Below are 22,317 nucleotides of genomic sequence, written 5' to 3' on the forward strand. Positions count from 1 at the left end.
ATATCTGTATATCAAATTTGATAGCTATTCATCCAATAATTGTTGAAATATGTATCTAGGCAGACGTACTGAACAGACTGTCAGACCATAGACCGTGCCACCAGCACGACTATTGAAATGTGTGTGTGTGTTGTGGTGATTCCAAAGGGTTTCAGAGGAGAGAAAGGAAGGGAAGGACCACCGGGACCTGATGGTAAGCCTGTAAGTGCTGATCAGTTCCTTCTACTGTACCTTTTCACCTCTTCATGCTGTTGCCACCAGTCTTTTAGAGACATGCTCATGTTGGAAGTGGTTTCTGTCCTCAGGGTAAGGACGGGAATCCTGGGGCTCCTGGCCCTCCTGGATCAACAGGGTTGAAGGTAAAACGCCTACCCATTATCTTTCAACAGCTACCAGCTAATCACAATTTCTACTTGGATTCATCTGCTCCATATGCCATCTTTAACATTTCCCTAATTTGTTTGTTGAAGCACCAATGTGCGTGTCAGTAGGTCAGCGCTTGAAGACTCATTAAACTTCGGTCTCACTGTTGATGTATCATTCCCCGTTTTAAATTAAAAAAAGATTTTACGTCAGTTATTGAGCTTTGACATTTTTAATTGGTAAAGAACCAATCATGTTATGACCATAGAAATGCACTGAAAACGAAAATGATTCTTATCACGTAAAATTCTGCTGCACAATTAGGACCTCCAAGGGTTTCCATTATCATAATTTCTAAGCCGTATAATTGATTTTTAAAGTGGGCTTGTTGAACTAAGTCAACACTCTTCTGATGTTTGATTTGAGTTCTTACCGATTGTCTTGACTCGGCTTGGCAGGGTGAAGAGGGCCCAGTCGGACTGAGAGGGGAGCTTGGTCTAAAAGGGGACAAGGTAAATCCTTAAAGCAGCAGTTGTATCTGTACTGTGGCTTTTCTGATCTGCTGCTGGTACTGACAGTCCCTCTATGCTACTGATGTGTCTCAGGGAGACAGAGGGCAGCCAGGTTTACTCGGAGAACCAGGACTCCCTGGACCCAAGGTGAGATTACAGCTTGTAGACCATGAACCTAACTGCTGCCAGTGTTCCTCAGGTAGGAACCCTCCTTACCGATACTTAAGGAAACCCATCTGTCAGGGTTAGAGTCCTGTTCGTACCTGAAGAACTTTGGTTGAGTGACGCTTTTAAAACGATCCTTAAAATCAGCTTCTAGTAAGTCTGTTTTTTTTATTTGTACCTTAATATATCTCTATACTGGTAGCTTCTGATTAATCTGGTTAACACTGAACAAAATTGCATTAAACCTTTATTGTGAAGGACAGCCAGATGCTATTAACAAAAATAATGTGAGGTTTAAATAATTATTTGATCATATAAATGATTATATTCTATACACATAGGAGCCCAAATTGTAAATTCATGAAAATCCTATGTATACAATCCTTAGTACATCTGCAAAGTTTGAGAGGTGCAGGTTTAATTTACTCCAACTGTAGATGTGGTACTTGTTGCTATCCGTGTCAGTTTAGTGATGAGCATTGTGGGATATTATGTCTTGTCAGCTACTAACTACTGAACCACAAAATGAATTGAAAATGCATAAGGAAACACTGTGTGAATCTATGTCTGAATGGATGAATGTTGCTTGTTTAGCACTTTGAGTGGTCAATGAGACAAGAAATGTGCAATATAAATCCATGTACAATTTACCATAAATTGGTGGTATTTTTGTAATCACTTCTAATGACCTAACAGAAAAAAAATTTCACCAATTTACAAAGCATTCAAAGTGGTAATCTAGGCCCTATTATTATGTCCTTTAATTTTATGTTTATGTTTTACATAGGGTCTTCCTGGAGAGACGGGTGAGGCAGGACCTCCGGGAGAGGCTGGATCAATGGTAAGATCGAGTTCTGTTTACGAGTCAAAGTGAAAAACCCTAAACACGTTTGGCCAGATACTACACTAAATAATTCAAATGCAGTAAAGAGACAGAAAGGAATGCCAATTCTGGTGCTTTGGCTCCCAAGTTATTCAGACAAATAAATTCTATTATAGTAGTGGATTTGGCTCTGAGTGTGTGGTTGGTTCTCCAAACAGGGGGAGCCAGGACTACCAGGCACCGGTGGACTGGTCGGGCCACAAGGAACAAAGGTCAGTGTGGACTCTGGCAGATCAGGTCACACCTCACACTCAATGTTGGACATCTTGTGCAAAAAACACAGAAATCAATACTCTGCTGCTCTAACAGCCTCCACTCTTCTTCATATGCTTTCTTGAACATTTACTGAACCTTGACCAAAAAGAGATGTGGGCCAAACCATTAAAACAGCCCCAGACCAAAAGCACATAACGGTTGTGTACACACAGATACTCACATATAGGGCTCTTGATGTTTTCTTCTCAAACATTGGTGGCTATTCATTTGAACTTAGCATCAAAATATACTTTTACAAAAATGAAATTACACCTCAATGCGTTCACAAATCTAAAATATCCAGAAATTGAAAACAAAAGAAAATTGGTTAGTTTCTGTAAATGGAGTATAGTATACAATGAAGTACAAGAAAAAAATGAGGGAAGTTCTAGTTTTCAAACACCACCCCTTAATTCTCTGACTGGAGGAATTTTGAAGCTGTGCCTTTGTGATATCCACTGCTGTTCTTTGCTCACTGGTACCACAGAGGGAAAGGGAGCAGCTTCCTGTGTGTGAAAGCGAAGCTAGCCCACCAACATCCTTTCCCATGTACGACATAAAAGTATCAACCTCAGTGTAAATCACAGTAAATCTGAATACTCTCTCCTCTTGTCAGTTAATGACCCTGACACCACTGCAGGAGTATGTGGGCCATGTACAGTTATATAGGATGTCCCTGGTGTGGTGACTTGAAAAGAGCAAGTGGCTAAATGAAAGAGCACTCGCTCACATGTGCAGGCAGGCGAGCACGCCCACCAGCTACAAGTGCGCGATGCTATTTTGAGTCTCCTCTGAAGTCTTCTGAGCGCTCCGGCAGTTTGACTCGCAGCCGCACTGCTCAGTAATTTAGGACTCTTCCTGTTATCATAATAAACTGCTTTCCCCGAGAGTCTGGAAGTGTTCTACACCAAGTGGAGGGTGGTGGTACACAGGGAGTAGGAACAGTTGGTGTCCATGTGTGGACTTGTCAGGGGGTTGCTGGTGGTGATGAAGAGGGTGTGTGTTCGGAAAGCCAGTGAGCAGCTATGACTGTTGTGTTACTTTTAATCAACTTCAATGTGTATACCAACAAGGTTAATCAATTCAATCGATCAGGAGAATTATCTTCATTTCTTTTATTATTTTGTATTTCTAGTGGACAAAAAGATTATTAGATTAGATACCAGATTATTAACTGAACAAATATATCTACAATACTAAATTTCACATACATTTCACAATACACATGAGCTCATCTCAATGATAATGAGCAGGGTTGTATGCTCTCTGCTGTCAGAACTCTGACGTCCCGGTGCTATATGAACCTCACACGACTTCCCCGCATTAGAACATAACGCTACGGCTTGAAGTGCATAAATTGCTGGTAGACATGAGTTGTATATAAACCCCAGAGGTTGTTCGACAGTAATTAAAGGATGTTGAAAATTATTGGCTTTATGCAGGATACTTAATGCCATGGATACAGTCATCTACCAGGGCTTTCCCCTGCTTTACAGTAATTAACTGCTTATGGAACCAGTCAGAGACAGAATATAACATAGAATATTTCCTCATGTACTAGAACAAAGTAAACTCAAACTTAGCTACATATCAAAATGGACATATTGCTTGACTACAGTTTCTGACAGATATGAATAATCTAACAGAATAATGTTTCCCAAATAAAATACAGTATCCCTAATATTCTTTAATACAGAATATTGACATAAAGTTGTCTCTGTCCTATTTATCTCCAACATTAAAACTCATCGCATTTTATTATCAATTTTAATCCAATAGTATAATATATATATAATCGAATGAAGGACTTCTAATTGCAAAGGAGTATTTTTGTACTTTTCATATTACAATCAGATGTGTAGCATTGTGCACATTGATAAAATACCCTAATACCTAGGTAATAGTTTTGTATCTATATGAATTTGGAGCTGTCCAAACCCATGGGCCCATTTCATCATGTCTGTGTGAATAACTAGCTCCATGTCTTGGCTGTGTGGAGCCTGTGTCCTGCTGCTAGTGGCTTCCTTCCATGATTCAGTACACAGCTGAACACAACAGCTTGTGAGACTGACAGGACCACCGGATGCTCCACTTTCCTGGAACAAGCTGCTGTTGATCGGACCTGAGTGGCATCACAGACGCCGCAAGACCAACAAACAGACCGAATTTCTTCCCGTAACAATGTCAGGGAACATTAAGCGTCGTAATAATTTACAGGAAACCGTCTGATGTTTACAGTGTGCTGTAAGGGCTAATTGGTTGTTGGGTAAAATGTTGGGGTTAAAAGGGCACCGTTTAAAAGCCGAGCTTTGCCCGGATTGTCAGACTGTAGGCTGTTAGATGAAGTGGAATCTGAGATGTATCTTCCCACATTGACTTTATTCTCTTGCTCTCTCCTACTTCTCCTGTTATGACACTTAAAATCATAATTCGGTAGCGGACCTTTTCAGGGACTAAAACTTTCCGATGCGTGAACCAAACTGGCTCGTTATGAATAGCTGCAGCAAACATATAAATGTTTTTATTTTTTATTTGAGGTACTTTGGGTACATGTTAGTTTTTCTTCTAATATTTGTTGAAGTCTGACAAGGAAATTTACCTTGGAGCAGTCTGCGTGTAAATACACCAGAGGTGAGCTGGAAGCATGGCACGTCTAACAAGGTCTCTGTTCAGCTCCCGCACGAAAAGTCTACTGAGCAGAGACACGATTCTTTCTCGAGCTACAGTGAAGTGAATCCGGAGCATGTGAGGCTTAGTGAGTGTGATCACAGCTTCATCAGAGCAAACCAATTATTCATGTTACAGACCATGACAACCCTTTAAGTTGCTTGTGACCAGGCTCAGGACTAAGAGCATTATATTTGACTGTTATTAGTATTCACTGTTTTATTTTTTAATAAAACAGCAGAGCCCTGCAAAAGTTGCAGTTGTTTTCGTCTTCTGTTATTTGCCCGGTAGAGTCATCCCATATAAAATGCATTACCTGCTCAGTGTTTGGCCATTTCGGGTTTCAACTAAGGATTTCTATAGGGCATAAGGAGACAGAGCGTAACCAGAAGGTTGGTGGACAGGAGGACCCGGGAATCTAACCACCAACCTTCTGGTTGTCAAGATATTGAACCCTTACAGCTATGTGAATGGTTGGTGATTGAAGCGGTGCAGCATATAGCCCTGCATACATTTTTGTGTGAATAAATACAGGCCATTTAATTCAGGGAATCATTTTTTTATAAACTCCTCAAATATGTTGAAGTGGATCTAAGGTCATAGGGATGCTTGTTAATCATTTGGGGCTTTTAACTGTTTCATGTCGTCTGATCGGACAGTTCTTCACCCATATGCTTTGCTCGCTGACTTTATATTCACCTATGACGTTTATTATAGTTGTACGACTCCTGTACTCTCGCCTGTCTGAGGAGAACTGTAGGATTTTAAGGAGGAGTTGACATTATAAGTAAAGTAACATTTTATCCCTGCCACAATTGTCTCATTAGAATAGGGCCAGTAAATACGCCTGAAATAATATCACTTCCTACACCACTACCAAGGAGTAGACACTTAGTGAGAGTACAGTGGTAAAAAAGAAATATACAGTACATGATATACAGTATGCTGTATGTGGGTGCGTGTGCGTGTGTTAAAACAGTTGTTATCTGCGCAGAACCAAATTACCCACCAGCGTGGTCACCGCCTGAGGAAAGGATTTTCCATCGACTGAAAGGAATTTATGTGTACCCATCCATGACAGCTCCATTGAATGTTAATGAGGCCTACTCTTTGATATAGTGTGCAAGGCTTCAGGCTTACGGCCGCCTGATCTTTAATCACACACATACATACAAAAATGCACATAAACAGTAAACTGCTATCTTTCTAGGAACATTGGATTTGATGTTTGCCACTCGAGTGAAGAAAGTTATCTGCTTTGTGGTGGTCGTGGGTCTCTTATTATCTGGTATAGAGATTTCCACACCCAAAATTATGGATTTTCAGATGTAGCTGTGTGAGGTTTTTAATGTCACAGAGATAAAGACAGTATCTGTCATACGCTCTTTCCCTGTAATTAAACAGCATGGAAAATGTTTCAGCGATCAAAATGTAAATTCTCTTTTATATGTTCTTTATAGTGCTGTCAAACGATTAAAATACTTAATCGCGATTAATCGCATTTATGTCATAGTTAACTCAAAATTAATCGCGATTAATCGCAAATTTGTATCTATTCTTAATGTCCCTTCATTAATTTTTTCTCCATATTTTTGGGGGGGTTTTAATGCTCTATCAACATGGAAAGTGGATTGGCTTGCTTTATGCAAATGTTTTATTTTATTGAAAAACAACATTGCCAAACAGGACGGTACAAAATAAAATTACAAAGTGCACATTTCAGGTAAACAAGGACTCAGCCTATAGTGCAGTTAAACCATGGCTTAATATTTAAAGTTTGCTGTGAACATAGCAGTCAGGCCTCTCAAACAGACAAGCAACAAAATAACACACAAACACAATACACAGGCAAGTGTCGGCCTACTTTTAAACAAATTAAACACAGAGCTGTGTAGGGCTATTTGAGTCCTCCCCATATTTGTGGAAAATGTATGAATTAAGAAGTACCCTATTTTGAAATAAATAAAAACATATAGCTGCAGCCTAGTAGCTTAAAAATATATATTTTAGTTGGCGAAATATTAAAACAAAAAGCGAGAGCAGGTCAGACTGGAGGCGAATACAGATACTGAAGCTCGATAGAAACCAACTGCAGCTTCTGCTCTGATCAAGAAGCTGAGGCGCTGATCTCTGATCAGCTGAGACCAGAGAAACTCTGTGTTTTCACTGTTTTCATAGTTAAGAAGCAGTGAGTCACTAAGAGGCTGCTTCACGTGAACGAGCTCTGATCTCACTGTGTCTCTCTTAGCGAGTGCGCGGGGGCAGGGGGCGGAGCTACGGTGCGCTATCTGGAACCACACACACACAGACACACACTTGCCCGCTCCTTGTACTTCATGACGGCCTGATACAATGATGTTTTAAAAAATTATTGTGACTAAGTCAACCACCAATATGCAAAAGCGTGTGTCACACGGCGAAAGTGTGAGAGTTGGCAGCTCTGCGTTAATCACGCGATAAAAAAATTGACGGCTTTTAAATGGGTTTGCGTTAACGCCGTTAATAACGCGTTAAACTGACAGCACTAGTTCTTTACAAAAATAATTATTGCTTTCAAATATGTTGCTTAATCAAGAAAACCCATGACAATAGTCTTTGTATAGATACAACAAAGAAGCCGCTGTGGGTTTAAGCCAAGCTTATTTTAAACTGCTATGCTTGCAATTTAGCAGCAGGTTCAGAGACCTGCTAATGTGAAAGTTACAGCCTTTGCATCACTCAGGCTGTTAGAGGTCCAAATCATCAGTTGTTCACCACAAGAACAGATTACAGAGCCACAGGGGGTCACATGATTAAAAAAAAAACTCTGATGTGGTCAATTATAAACTGAATATACTCTAAATGGATGCAACCGAAATTCAAGGTTTTTCTAACTGGACTTTAACCTAATTCATTAGGTTAAATTCATTAACCTAATGAATTTGTTAGTTCAATTTAGGACTTTGATTCAAAAACAGCAGGTGCAGAATGGCCTTTTATAGTAAAAGACATACAAGTTTGTATTTACCGAAGAAACTAAATGATGCAGATTCAAATCAAATCTGAAGCAAAGGCTCTTTAAGTAAGTTTTGCTGTTATGGATGTTGTCATCGAATCTGTGCTTCTTTGCGATTGTATTGTATTGTGCTGCTGAATAGAGCTAAAACCAATTGTTTCTAATTGTGTTTTCCTGCATTATTTTGTTGACTAAATGCTGTTATGTAGTAATGTAATTATTCGTTGTTGTTATTATGCAAAATAAAGTAGTCGACATGACTCATTTTTAGAATTGGTAACAAAATAACAGCATACGATCAGGGTCATATCTATTAAACAACCTAAAGCAAGTAAATATATAAATTCAATATTTAATTCCTGGCAACGGAGGTAAATCTGATATATCTTGTGTTGGGAAAGAAAACATTTAAGATTTTCTTTAAATGGAAAGAACCATACAACCCTTCAAGGTTTGCCTTTGACTTTTAATCAAATGACTGGTTATTTACTAACATTGTTAATCCACTTTTATTATGCTGATTTATTCATTTAAGAATTTCACCTCCATAAACCTCAAAATGGTCCAACTGCCAATCACCAGACCTTCTGTCTAAGTAGGAAATGAGAAACTTTGACTTTCAGAGCCGTGTTTGCTATAAAAGAAAAGAAAACTCCCACATGGCTTCTCAATAGAATATCACCAGAGGAATACATTGTCCTGGAACAATGTAAAAGCTGTAGCATCACACATTAAATCATTTTGTAATGAGGTCATTAATCATGGTGATTATGGAGGCGCATTAGTTTGCAGTTTTACTCACTTGAATGCACAGAGTGAGGTAAATGAGGCACATCCCTCGACACATACTGACCTCCCACCCCGAAATGCACACAGCACATGCTGTTTATAATGATAGAGTGCATAGAAAGGCCTCCTGGAGTCAAGGGACATCATGTGAGGTTAGAGTTAATCAGCCAGTCCTGCACTCGCTGACAGTCGGCTTCCCTTTGGGTCTATATTTGTCCCGGTGGTCTGACGGTCCTGTGGCCGTTGGCGAGATTCTATAGAGCAGGGGAGGAGCATGGTAAAAAAAGGATGGGGTATAAAAATATAAGGTATATTTAGTCTGTTGATATCTGCTTTTAATTTACATTTCAGTCAGAAAGACTTATGTCAAGACACTTCCCATGACACTGTGGGAAGTACTCTGGCTAAATGATTTAACATTTCATTACATAATTTCTGCCAGTGCAAAGACCAAAGTGTCATGGAAAGGCTAAAAGCAGAAGCTAAATAATGAGTCAGCAAAATCGTATGGCTAACAGGAAAAGTGAAAGCAGCAGGGAAGTTGAAGTCCAAATGGGAAAAATACACGAGTATAAATAAATGTATATATTCTTATTATGTAAATCCATTCATAAATTTGTCATTTTAAGGTTTCAAATCCCATTTTTTAACCATTCATTATTCGTTTGAGATACATTATAAATGTACATTTACATTTTTGGTTTATCAACAACTCACAGATTGAAAGAGAGTAGGGAAAAGGTCACATGCACACTCATAATCCTATAGGAATTATATACCTTTAACACATCATTTTGAATCCCATTAAATAAAATCAATCAATTAATTAATACTTTTGTAATTTCAACAGATTTTTAACACTTTTGGTCCTCCCAAATAAGCCAGAGCACTGTGACCAACAAATGATCGTAGTTACTTGAACGTGTCAATCTACCGAAGGGCATGTTCAACAAATCCAGTATCGCTCAGTGTGAAGTGGTTGATACAGCTTCAAAGACTTCTCAGAGATCCCAGAGCATCCCAAGGCTTCCCCAGGCCAGATGGGATGTATAATCCCTCCAGCATGTTCTGGGTCTTCTCTGGGGTCTCCTCCCAGTTGGTTGCACTCAGAAAAACCACTAAAGGGAGGTCAGGAGTAATCCTATCAGATCCTTAGCCACCTCAACTAGATCCTCTTCCACAGGCTGTAAAGCTAACTAATTTCACCGGCTCGTGTATGCTATGTCGTTCTATCGGCCTCTCCTCAAACCTCATGGCCTTTGGTGAGGGTTGGAACATCGACTGAACTGTAACTCAAATGCTTCAAGAGCTTGTTTCTTCTTACCACAGCCGTCAGGTACATTGTCTGAATATCGGCTAAAGCTGCACAATCAGCCTGTCAATCCCACATTCTGTCTTACCCCCCCACTCGTGAGCCAGCCCTGAGATACTTAAACTACTTGACTAGCGGAAGCTACTGACTCTCACAGTGGAGTAAGTGAGCTGCTGCATATTTCTCCTCTGTCATAAAAACATCTGGTCAGTCACACACTCTATTGTGTATTCTTGTATTTCTCTGCTTGGTGTCTTTATCTTTTATTGACGCTTTTTCCAGATCTTCAATTTGAACTAATCTAAACCGAGTTCAGACATCAAGCGGTTACAGTCTTGTCAGTCTTTAACAATATGCGGCAGGCTGAAGTGGCAGATTTGTCTGCTTACATGAAAGGACAGTGTCAGAGCACTTGTCTATTTTCTCTTGTTCTAGACCTTGAGAGATTTATGCCATCTTGTCGTTTATTGGACTGTGGTGGGCGTCTTGGCTGTGTAATTATGAGGTCTGCTGCTCTTACGGGTTTATGTGCGTAGTGTGGCGAGACGCTTCAAAGGAAAACAGACGCAGTGGAGAGCTAATTCAGTTGTTTCTCCGCTGCCAACATTTAGAAATCTGCACTTTAAATACATGTTGGTGAGACCTGGTACCCTCAGTGTCTGCATAGGCTCAAAGAGAGGGAAAGTGCCTCATACCTGCATGGCGTCATGCTTGAGGAGCTGTGCTGAACCAGGGCTAAAGTTAGATCAAAGATGGGCTCAGGTTAAAAGGATCAGATTGAGCAGATGAAAAAGGAATCAACAATTAGTCATCTTCATGTGTTTCCACCACAGGAACTTTCCCCAAGTAAGTAGGAACCTTTACAGGAACACTGTAAGATTCCACCTCAGGAGCCATGGGATCAATTAAGTACAGGTGAAAGGGTTTTACCCCCCAAGAGTCCCTGTTAGGGGGTAGTACTTTTCAAAAGTACAGAGACCTTTGGTGTGGGACCTCCAGCACTGTATTTGGTAGAGTACTACAGGATTTTACTTAATTTGTTCAATGTGGGTGTTTTGTGTATTGAACAACAACACTATGGATTTTCTCCATGTTTGCTGTGGTTATAAAGATTTATATAGCATGTTTTACATTCAGTGATGATTTATATAGCATGTGTAACATTCAGTGATGATTTGGATAGCATCATCGCTGCTGTGTAGTCTTCTGGTGGACCATGTTAAGGAATTTCTGAGCATCCTCACATATCGCATCTGCTATTTATTAACAATCGCGAGAATAGAGCTCATCTCATTTTTCAAATACTCCCTTTCCTTTTATGTATGTCTATATACAGTATTAAAGTCATGAAGTTATTTTGAGAAGTGATGAAGTATTTCAATGGCAAAATAAAAAAAAAAAAGAATCAACAGAAGAACACGGAAGCATATTGCATTCACGTTTTTTTATTATTTTTTGAAGCATTTGTCTCGGAATTTCCAAGATAATTATCCCATAAAAACAGAATCATTTTTTTGTAAAGTGAATGTAATACGCTTCTTTAGAAGAAAGCTTATTTTAAGTTCTAAACATATTTAGGTTGTTTTTTTCTCACTTTCTGTACGTCCTATAGCGACCATTACATTATGCAAATTAGGCGATGAAGTCATCTAGCGACATCTAGCGACTTTTAGGACAGCCAATAGCTACCTTCCTTACTGAGGCGTTGGCAACACTGGCTACAGGTGGTTTGTAGCGAGCTTCAGTTTCGGTGTCCGCCTCCAGTCTCTGACCTGCTCTCATATTTCGTCAACTGAAATTTCATCACATCCTATTACGTCCCGGCGCTCTTCCCTGCAGGTCGCTAATCTATAGTGTCCGACCCGGCCTCGGTAAACTAACCATGGATAAATCCCCAAAAAGAAATGTCTAAGAGGAAAATAGAGAGTTTAATTCTGCGTGGACAGATTAATTTGCTTTCACTGCCAATGATGCAGGTTTAACTGTATGCTTGATATGTGGAGAGGAATTAGCAAACAACAAAAAATGTAATGTTTAAAGACATTTCTAGAGCGAGCACAAAGCATCTGCTGAAAAGTACCAAGCTGGATATGAGCCAAAAAAATACACATGTATTTTGCTCTCCTATTCGTACGAGTTTGGTGTTTTCCTTTATAGGTTTGCAGCCATGCTAGTGGTTCTGTTAGGCTTTGGTTCAAATAAGAAAGACACAGGTCATGGATGGATTCATTGACCCCATTGATTTGATAAATGTATAGGAATGGCACCCTATAAATAGCAACCAATGAGAAACCACACATGCTTTTAAAAATAGAGCATGTTCATTATACTTGTGTTTCTTTTCTTTTTTTTTTACATCATTATTCATTGCATGTGTGAAAATATAACGCTCTGATTCTGCCCTAAAAAAGTATATCTGCACTTGCTGCGGCGAAGTTGTCTATTGTAACACTGTTTACCCCCATGACTCCAAAAGTGTTTGTGGATTTGAACCCTTCACCCACCTCTCCACCGGCATAGGGGTGAGGAGATAATTATGGCACTTTCATTTAAGCTATTTTAGGCCCATGAGTTGAAGTTTTTCATGGCCAACCTTTTGAATATGGAATTTTGAGAATAAAACAACATTAGGGGATATAATTCTCTGGTAGGCCTTTAAGAAGGTTCAGTGCACAAGAGAAGAAGATTTGCAAGATCCGAGAGGTTTAGCAAGGACGCGGAAACAACCATTACATGAGAGGGAAGGACTCAAAGTGGAGCTGATGAACTTTGTGCAGAAACAGCACAGCTGAGTGCAGACAAAGAGTTTTGAGCAGGAGCAGAGACAATTTGAGCCTGAGGCTATTTGCAAGGACAGAGATTTTTAATGCTTTCCGCATAACAAAATCTGAAAGTAGAATAAAGAAGTATTGCACTGAAATTTAAAGACCATGCTCTTGAATAAAAATAGAAATGGCTGAGAAAGCTCCTGAGTATACTTGACAACCTGTGCCTTTACAACCCTGAATGAAACCTTACAGCTGGGGTTGCAAAGTAGATGACCACTACAATGAGCATCATTATCTTTCCTCTGCCATGTTTGTCCTAAATTAAGTCTCAGACTTTAATTTAGCAGTAATGTTCTATTTTCACCATTCTTTTTCCCCCTCAACTGATGAGGACTGGGCCATTACATCTGCTGCAGCTGAAAATCATTTATTTTCATAAATTGCAGATCTTGAAAAGGTCATTCATGCTTGACTTTGCTCCTGATTGTTGCTCTTTAACAAATGGACTATTTCCTACGGTGGCCCTGAGAGCTCAACGAACAGCAACTTAAGAAAACACATGCAAGTTAACAAAACACATGCAAGTTGACAAAACACAAGCAAAGTAAGAAAACATCTCCATCAATTTCACAACACAACACATTACAGAAACGCGCAGCAAATAGTCCCACGCGCTGCAAATAGACACACGCGCTGCAAATAGACAACGCGCAGCAAATAGACGAACGCGCAGCAAATAGAGGCGACAACACAACGGAAGTGTTTCCAGAGGACAGCTAAAAGGGATGGACACAGGAGACACTAAAACGTCCAATACACTATACAATTTCGGTTCCGCACAGGGGTTGTCATCCCGCGGCTCTGGAGCCGAACGCGGCTCTTCAGCCCCTCTACAGTGGCTCCCTGTACAGTGTTGTGCATATGTTTCGCGATCGCTGAACTTAACGAATCAGTTTTCATATTATTAACGTGAACGTAACGATGAACGTGATTAAACGTCACGTTCATTTTTTAAATCATCATCGTATCAGGCCCTCATGAAATACCAGGAGCGGGCGTGGGTGTGTGTGTGTGTGTGTGCGCGAGTGTGTGGCCAGCGCACCGGGGCTCCGACCCCGCCCACTCGATCGGAGAGAGCCACAGTGAGCTCTGAAGATGGTCCGATCTAGAGACATGCCGTCTTCTCCTGTTAAACTGAATAAGAAGCGCTAACAAGCAAGCCCCTGTTTGTAAGGAAATGTATTGTCCATAGTGTGCAGGGGTTTGAAACCTTTACTATCAGAAGAGACATTTTGCCCCCTCTTCTGAGCGAGTGGGCGGGGTCGGTGCCCCGAGACCCGAGACCGGTCAGCCCGCTACACACACAAAAAACACACAACACACAAACACCCGCTCCTGGTATTTCATGAGGGCCTGATACGATGATGATTGAAAAAAAGTGACGTGACGTTCAATCACGTTCATCTTTACGTTCACGTTAAAAATATGAAAAGTGATATGCACAACACTGCACAACACTGTACAGTACAACCACTGCAGAGGGACTGAAGAGCCGCGGGTTTCCGAACCCTGTGCGGAACCGAAATTGTATGGTGTATTGGACGTTTTAGTGTCTCCTGTGTCTATCCCTTTTACCTGTCCTCTGGAAACACTTCCGTTGTGTTGTCGCCTCTATTTGCTGCGCGTTCGTCTATTTGCTGCTCGTTCGTCTATTTGCAGCGCGTTTCTGTAATGTGTTGTGTTGTGTTGTGAAATTGATGAAGATGTTTTCTTACTTTGCTTGTGTTTTGTCAACTTGCATGTGTTTTGTCAACTTGCATGTGTTTTCTTAAGTTGCTGTTCGTTGAGCTCTCAGGGCCACCGTAATTTCCTCATATTTGAGTAACGATTGATAAAACCTACAGTGATCATCTGTTTAGGGATTGAGAATTTAAAGTAAAATTACAGACTGGGTAATGCTACAAACACATAAAATACATCAAAAAGTTTTATAAATTAAACAACAAGAAATCCCAATGTTGAATATAGCCAGTTGTACCCTTCAACCACCTCATGACAGTATACCTCAAGTATATTTGCTGTATGTGATCTAATGTTTTTGATATTTATTTGGAACGGCTGAGGCTCAGGGAGTGGAGAGGGTCGTCCATGAACCAGAGGGCTGCGGGTCAATGCCAAGGTCCTAAAGCCTGCATACAAAAGTGCCCTTGGGCAAGATAACGAACCCCAAAATAGTTGTGTAAATAAGTGCTGTATGAACGTGTGCATGCATGGATGAATACGACATGTAAAGCACTTCGAGGTGGAGACTGGAAAATAACTGATTCAATCCATTTACCATTTAGAAGGACACATACCATTTACTCGGATATATCCGAGAGATATGAATATGTTAGAGTTGTCAGAGACAGAGAGATATGTAGAAGTGAGGTTACTTCCAACATTATCTCGAGATAGAGAGATGCATAACAAACACAAAACATGCATCATAGCTAATGCAATACAGACCTAAAAGGTCATCTAAATCATAACCATCTCATCCTGTTTACTGAGCTGGTAAAATATATCACGGCACAAATGTCATATGTATTCAAGAGTAATACTTGTTAACAGATTGTATATATATATATATATATATATATATATATATATATATATTTAGTATATGTAAAGCAAAAGTGCAAATGCATTTTTTCCCCAACCCCTTACAAAAAGGTCATTGCCACCATGCCAAATCTCTTGATCCACAGAACACACAGAAAAGAGGAACTATAAAAAATGCTGACCATGTTCAGTGGAAATCAAGGGATACTGGTGTATGTGTCGAGGAGACAGAGGAGTCAGAGCTTTACAGGAGGCGTCATGTACAAATGAATGGTCTTCAGTGTACAACATGTGTTTTACAACTTGTTTCACATGGCCATTGCCAGTGCCAGTGTATTATGGTGGTACACACTGGAACCAGGTCACATACCACAGACATCGTAACACATTCAACACAAATACTTGGACATGGCAGAGAGGTCTTACTGGAGGTTTAAAGTTTATTTGTATGTTGTGTTGTGGCTTAAAATGTGTTTGTTTGTTGCATTTCATTTTTATTTTAACTAGCTGCCGCCTCTCTGCGAGACGTCCGCCCACAGGACTCGCCACACCACAAGCCGCCCCTGCGTCAGTGCTGTGCCACAAGCAGAGACTCATTACATGCTTAATCCCAACATTCACTCCATATTCAACTGTACTAGTTCTATGGATATTCATAGAGTCAAGCAACAATATCGAATCATTGCTTTTTCTTGGCGTTATAAACAGCAGGCCATCTCATTTGAATATGGAAGTTCATTCTTGACCCTTGGATAATTTGGAGACAAGGAAATCTCCCTCAAAAGTTGACTTACTGTTTTTTTCAGAGCTTTCAACCACATTTCAAAATAATTGTTAGCAACTACAACTACTTAGATGAGAAAAAGCACCTTCTTCATTCAAACATTTATTTTACAACAGGTTTAACAATGCTATAGGCATAACAGTGGTGGTTGCAGACCGACATGCTCACAGTAGCAATGCTAACGTGCTGATGTTTCCTACATGCTTACCATCTGAGTACAGTGCGTGAGCATACTAAGATTTGCCAATGAGCCATACATGAATAGAAGCTGATGAAAATGTCGTTGTAAATCAATGTATTGGACACATTCAAATATTTTTTAGGAATAACCAAAGTTATCAGAATTAAAATTCATCCTGAGGGCTCATGAAGGTCTGTTTGTCAGAAATGACAACCTCATGCTGGAGGAAGTACATAGTAAAAAAGATGAACCATCTGTGAACCATGAACCGTCTGTGCAAAGTATGTCAATCCATCTGACAGCTGTGTGATATGAGCTAAGCTGCTATGATGCTAGAAAGGGTTTATCTTTATTTACTGTATATAAATTGTACTATTTATACTTTTACAATAATAGTGTTTAGTCCTACTTAAAGACACTAACAGGTTTAACCTTTTAAAAGAGATTCCTTTTCAAAATGTCAGACTGTTTTATCTTTATTATCATGGAAACAGAATAAAGCTGCTCAAAATCCCCATTTATTCATGAGTTCTTTCTCTCGTGCATTCATCCATTAGTTCACAAAGACTCTGATTCACCTTTGCTTTTTTGGCGCTGCTCAATGACTGTACGTGGATCGGGTGTGTTTTATACATGTATTCTACTAATGTCGTGTTGTCTTCTTCAGCAATATCTGGTTAAATGATGAGGATCCGAGAACAGATGCTAGTCAACTGATGCTACCATGTGGAACTGATTCACAGAAGCACTAGTAAAGTGAAAGTTCTCTGACATCTCTGTTGTGTCATCAGGGACAGAAAGGGGTTCCCGGATTGGCTGGTGCTGCTGGAGCTCAAGGTGCCCCGGTAAGTTACTGTACTTGCTTAATGTATTAGAGAAGGCTGCATGAGGGGATTTTAAATTGGAAGCCTCACATATCTGTCAATAAATGTTGTCATAATTTGTGACGAGACTGCTCACGAAACACATTTCCTGTGGATTCTGTGGATAGAACAAGCAGCTAGCTTTTAACTAGTCCCATAAAGATTTGAAGGGAAGAATAATCGGAACGTAAACATGAGAGCTGAGATTCATTGCAGCTTTTACACACTGCTGCAAGCTAGTAAACCCAGTGCGCGCGAACACACGCACACAAACACACACTCACACACAACCTCAATGCAAATGCATCCAGAGCAGACACCGAGCTGTCCTCAGCCTTTGTGTCTGTACGTGGGCAGTGAGCATCAGCAGAAAGTTCCATTAACTGTTGAATACATCTATATGGTAATAACTAACACAAACCATTGGGAGGAAAAAGCTGATGAATCTACTTACGTCAAGCCCAAGTCACTATTTGTCCTCTGAGGTGAAAAGGCTCTTTAACTCTTGAATGTTATGCCCTGTTTATGTACCTTCTTTATTATCCTGTGTCTGCATGAGTCAGACTGCTAAACTCATCACTGTCACACCCCACACCCACACTTCATCTGGGCCAGAATGTAAAGAAAAGCACAAAAAGAGAGAAACCTTAATGTGTGCGTGCAGAGCAGCTTCCCACTGCATCCCCAAACAAAACCCTCCCTTCCTTATCAGGCTGATGTTTGCACAGTGAGAGAAAAAACTATGACTGCAGCTTTTATTATTGTAAATAGTTTTACAATACTACAGTCCCCCCCTACTATAATTGCTTGGTAACAATGCGATGTCTTACACTTAATGAATCCAGGTCAGCAGCGAACTACCCTGCTCTTGAAACTATCTGTTCAATAGTTGTGTCGGGTCTATTCAATTACATATTCTGTCAGTTTACTGTGCATCATGTTTTCAGTTTTTTCACGTCCTCATGACATCACCTGAATCATAAAATTTCAGAGCCCATTGGCTATCATCTGACGACCGATCAGCCTCTGTGGGATACTGCAACTGTTCCCAAGCCGCCATCTTTTGTTGGCTGCACACCATTCACAGTGCTATATTTTAATCAAGCAAGTCAAACATAGCTCCACAGAAAACATTAGACTTTTTGTAGGTTTTTGTTAGATCCAGACCACATTTTGTGTAATCCCTATAACAGCTATCTGCATATGAATGCAGTTAAATAAAAAAGCTGATAGCCACTGTTTTTCAGTCAGAGTGATCCACCTCTTCTGCTGCTCCAACGTGATTGGTCAAATTAGAAACGATAACCTGAATGCGGCCGGCCCCAAAATCCTGTCCCTCACCTAATTTGTCTCACCATGACACTTAATGGAAGGATCCATTATGGAACAGGAAATAATATTTTATATTATAATGTGGATCAGATCAGGGGGTGGATCCAGGAATAATTTTTTTCAATTTTTTCAATTTCTTTCACATTTTAGTTAATTTCTCAGAAAATAGTATACAGATCTTAATGATAAAAGTCTGGCCTGTTTCTTGGAGTGTGTGCAATTGGTGTAGATTCGAATTAAAATCCAGATATTAAGTTAATTTCAAGTTGAAGCCGATTGTATGATTGTGTTTAAGAGTGAACGTTTTTTGCATGACGGGCATTTTTCTTATTTCGATCCGTCCCAAACAGACTCACTCCTGTTGTTTGTTCCTAATATCAAAGTTAGATAAATCCTTGAGTCCTTTATGTGATTGTCTCCTCTCAGTGCCCCATGTGGCCTCTCTTCATCTGTCATCCAACCCTCCTCTTCTTGCCTCAGGTACGATCACGTGTCGATAACCACATCTGCTAAAGAGAGATCAGATGTCCTCATCTAGCCTCAGACCTGCTGGTACGCTGCTGAGAGATGGATGAGTTCAGACAAGAGTTGTTATGCAGGGCCCGCTTCACTTAAATTATGTTTGTGAGTTTGCTTCTAAGGGGAGAACTTGTCACCCTCATCGGTACTCATGTTATTTCCACAAAAGCTGATGTATCTTTTTTTTTTATCTCAAATTTAATTCCACATATCCTTCCGTCACAATCTAACAAACCATTGAAATTAAATTTGAATCTCTTCGTCTGATCCGACACTGAAATATAACTTTGACCAAATCTTTCCCAGACAGACAGAATAGGCAGAGAGAGCACAGAGGTCACACAATGTATTTCTGATGCTAAACAGGCCCAATGTTGTTACCAGAGTAAAGCCACCATGTCAGACACCTGCTGATATCCAGATCCATCAGCCTCATTCTAAACCCCCGAGATTACACTTAGTTTACTTTATCACACACACACACACACACACAGACACACACACACACAGACACACACACACACACATACATACACACACACACTTATCTACAGTGGAATCATCAGTGCAGGTTCACATAGTCTGAATACAAATCACTCTGATCCTCTGGTGAGAGTCTATGCCTCAGTAGAGCTTCCCAGCTGATATCTGAAAGTGCATGACGTGACAAGACACTGCACAATGTAATCCCTCTCCATGTTTACTTGATGAAGTTAAAATAGATCGTTCACCAGTACTTGACAGTTTCCAAACGCTTATTGTCAAAGAAACAAAAAATTAACAACCACGTGTCTTTCTCTAAAAGTGATATTCCATTGTCTTTTGGGCAAATAGACAATTTGTGGTTGAAAATAGGAAAATGCTACGAAAAAAATCTTAATTCAATCCAAATCTAAACTTGAATCTTGACTAAAACTTTATTGAATTTCAAATACAATGATTATGTTGTGAAAATTTGATTGGGCTCTATACTTTCAGGATTTCATTTTTGCAGGACCCAAATGCAGATGATAGTCACTGAGTGGGTAGAATGCTGTTTGAATATACCTTATATAGTGCACTAGTTGCGTCCCACAATGCATTGTAAAAAGAAGTAGTAAGAGTCCGAGCGACAGGTTGAGAGAGGGCAGCAGGAACAGCCTGACCTGAGAGGAGCAGCACATCATATCTCAAACAGTTGCAAACATGTTTATCTCTACATTTACAGATGGTCAGTCAACATGTAAACTGTAAAACAATCACATAAAATGTGTTATGGGTTTTCCAATGGTAATAAACCTGCGAAAATTATTTCATTACTGGCGCAGAGAAAATGTGTCAAGTAGTGTCCAAAAGAATAGACTAGACTAGAATAAACTGGAAAGGAATAAAATAGAATAAAACATAACGGCTCTTGTATAGCTGTAACAAGGAAAGTGGTTTTAGCAGCTCTTCAAGGAGTGGGCAGTGCAAAAAGAAGCATTGACATATATAGCATCAAAAAAATATATAAACAATATATATTCATCAACACAGATTGAAGGTACATGAAATGGTGTAAAGCCACAAATAGTACACAGGCACTCTGTGATGAGGTGCATGTGTGCGAGTGTCTGTGTTCTCAGTCGAAAGTTCAGTGATCTAGTGGAGCGGGTGTGTGTGTGTGTGTAGAGGAGGTGACAGAGGTGACAGCCTTTTTGACTGTGTTCTATGAGTTCTATGTGATATTTAGTCTGTTTGTTCTGGATTTGTCTTGTATCTTTTCTCAGAGGAGTCAGTCTGTTTAGAGGCTGACCTCAAACCAGTTCTACTGCTGCTGCGTACCCTGCTGCAGCCGTTCATAGCACAATAATGGCTGAAGCTAAAGCAGCTGATTCACACGAGACTAAACATTCATGTCAGTGTCAGAATATGACTTTTCTGACAGCATTATGAGAACATGCCCACGCCACAGCACAGAGTGCAGCGGGGATGCTGGTCTGAGGTTAGTGCATCATAGAACTGTGCAGAAACTGGGCTTACACAGTATAAAGTCTGTGTTGTGTTACAGCTAATACATTGTGCATGAACAGTGTCACAGTGCTGGATTAAGAGCTGCACATTCATTTTCCCTATGTTTCACTCACATTGGTTTTACAATCAGACATATGACCTGAATTCCAGTGCTGCTCTTTTCATTTTCATTATTTATTACCTGAAAGGAAAAACAGACTTTTAGAATTTGGATAGAAACAGTTATATTGTTTAGTCTAGACTCTGTGACTACTCTTTCACACAGATAATTTGAATTTGGGGGTTTGCTGGATGTCACTGGCGTTTCATTAGTGTTCCCTTAAAGGAGTTCCTCAATTATATAGGAATATATATATAGGAGTCTATATATATGATATATGCAGAATGGATGTCACTGGTGATTCATTAGTGTTCCCTTAAAGGAGTTGCTCAATTCGTTCTCACTTTTTTAACTCATTCTCCATAAACTGGCATGGGAGCAGAGGGAAGAGAGTTATTAGCTACATACTGAAAATGTTTTCTTGCCATGCACAGTGCTGTGGGAAACAAGCTTAGAATACAGCCAAAAACCCAAACCTTTAAGCTAGTGTAAGGGGCCCCTGTACAGCTGCATCCCCCCCAAGTAGGACGACAGGCACCTCAGTCTACAGCTGTCTCACTGCAAGTCTCATCCAGCCAAGCCAGGTGTAAGAAACCTGACACAGTGAGACACTTGTTAGAGAATACACAGCCTGCACAAATGATGAGGCAAAGAGAACTGCAGGAGCAGCAGGGGAAGGAGAACAAAAAAGACAAGAGCAGCTTATAAATTAATCAATTATGACTGTTTGGCTAAATCATTGAAAATAAATCCTCATTTAGATTTCAGCTTTTTTTTAATGTTGTGGAGTTTATTCAGGTTTTGTTTTTCTGGTGTCCTCCTTTGGATCAATGTGTTTGCTTCTATCCGAAGAAAAAGCTTTTTCAATTAAAATAAATTACCACAATAAAAGACATCATGAATAATTCTGCTGAACAAAAGATCCGTGACAAGTTAACAGAACCCTTCCATTTCCGATACAATACAAAATACAACACAATAAAGAATAGGCTGCATGCTCCTGTTCCTTCAACAGTTGAGCTGCTGCTGGAACTATTTCCTCTGATGTAAAAACTACTGGCTTCTCTGAAGTGAAGTTCTCATTACTCCCTCGAGCCGGAGCACGGTGTCTGCTGAAACACTCACGGATTATATTCCTTCATCTTTGTCTGAAAGGGGTCATGATGGGATTTGTTGTTTGATACATCATCGCATAAGTAAACAGCCGGGTGGAGTTAAGAGGTCATTCGATGC

General features: G+C 40.0%; 1 long non-coding RNA gene across 1 annotated transcript; it reads left to right on the forward strand.

Moving 5' to 3' along the window:
* The first annotated feature begins 305 nt into the window (after positions 1-305).
* Positions 306-1,017, forward strand: LOC133932817 (uncharacterized). The gene is made up of 3 exons (XR_009911986.1): positions 306-359; positions 822-875; positions 969-1,017. It is a non-coding gene; the product is annotated as an uncharacterized LOC133932817 (long non-coding RNA).
* Positions 1,018-22,317: the final 21,300 nt, after the last annotated feature.

The sequence above is a fragment of the Platichthys flesus genome, chromosome 21, assembly GCF_949316205.1.
Source record: "Platichthys flesus chromosome 21, fPlaFle2.1, whole genome shotgun sequence".
NCBI classification, from domain to species: Eukaryota; Metazoa; Chordata; class Actinopteri; order Pleuronectiformes; family Pleuronectidae; genus Platichthys; species Platichthys flesus.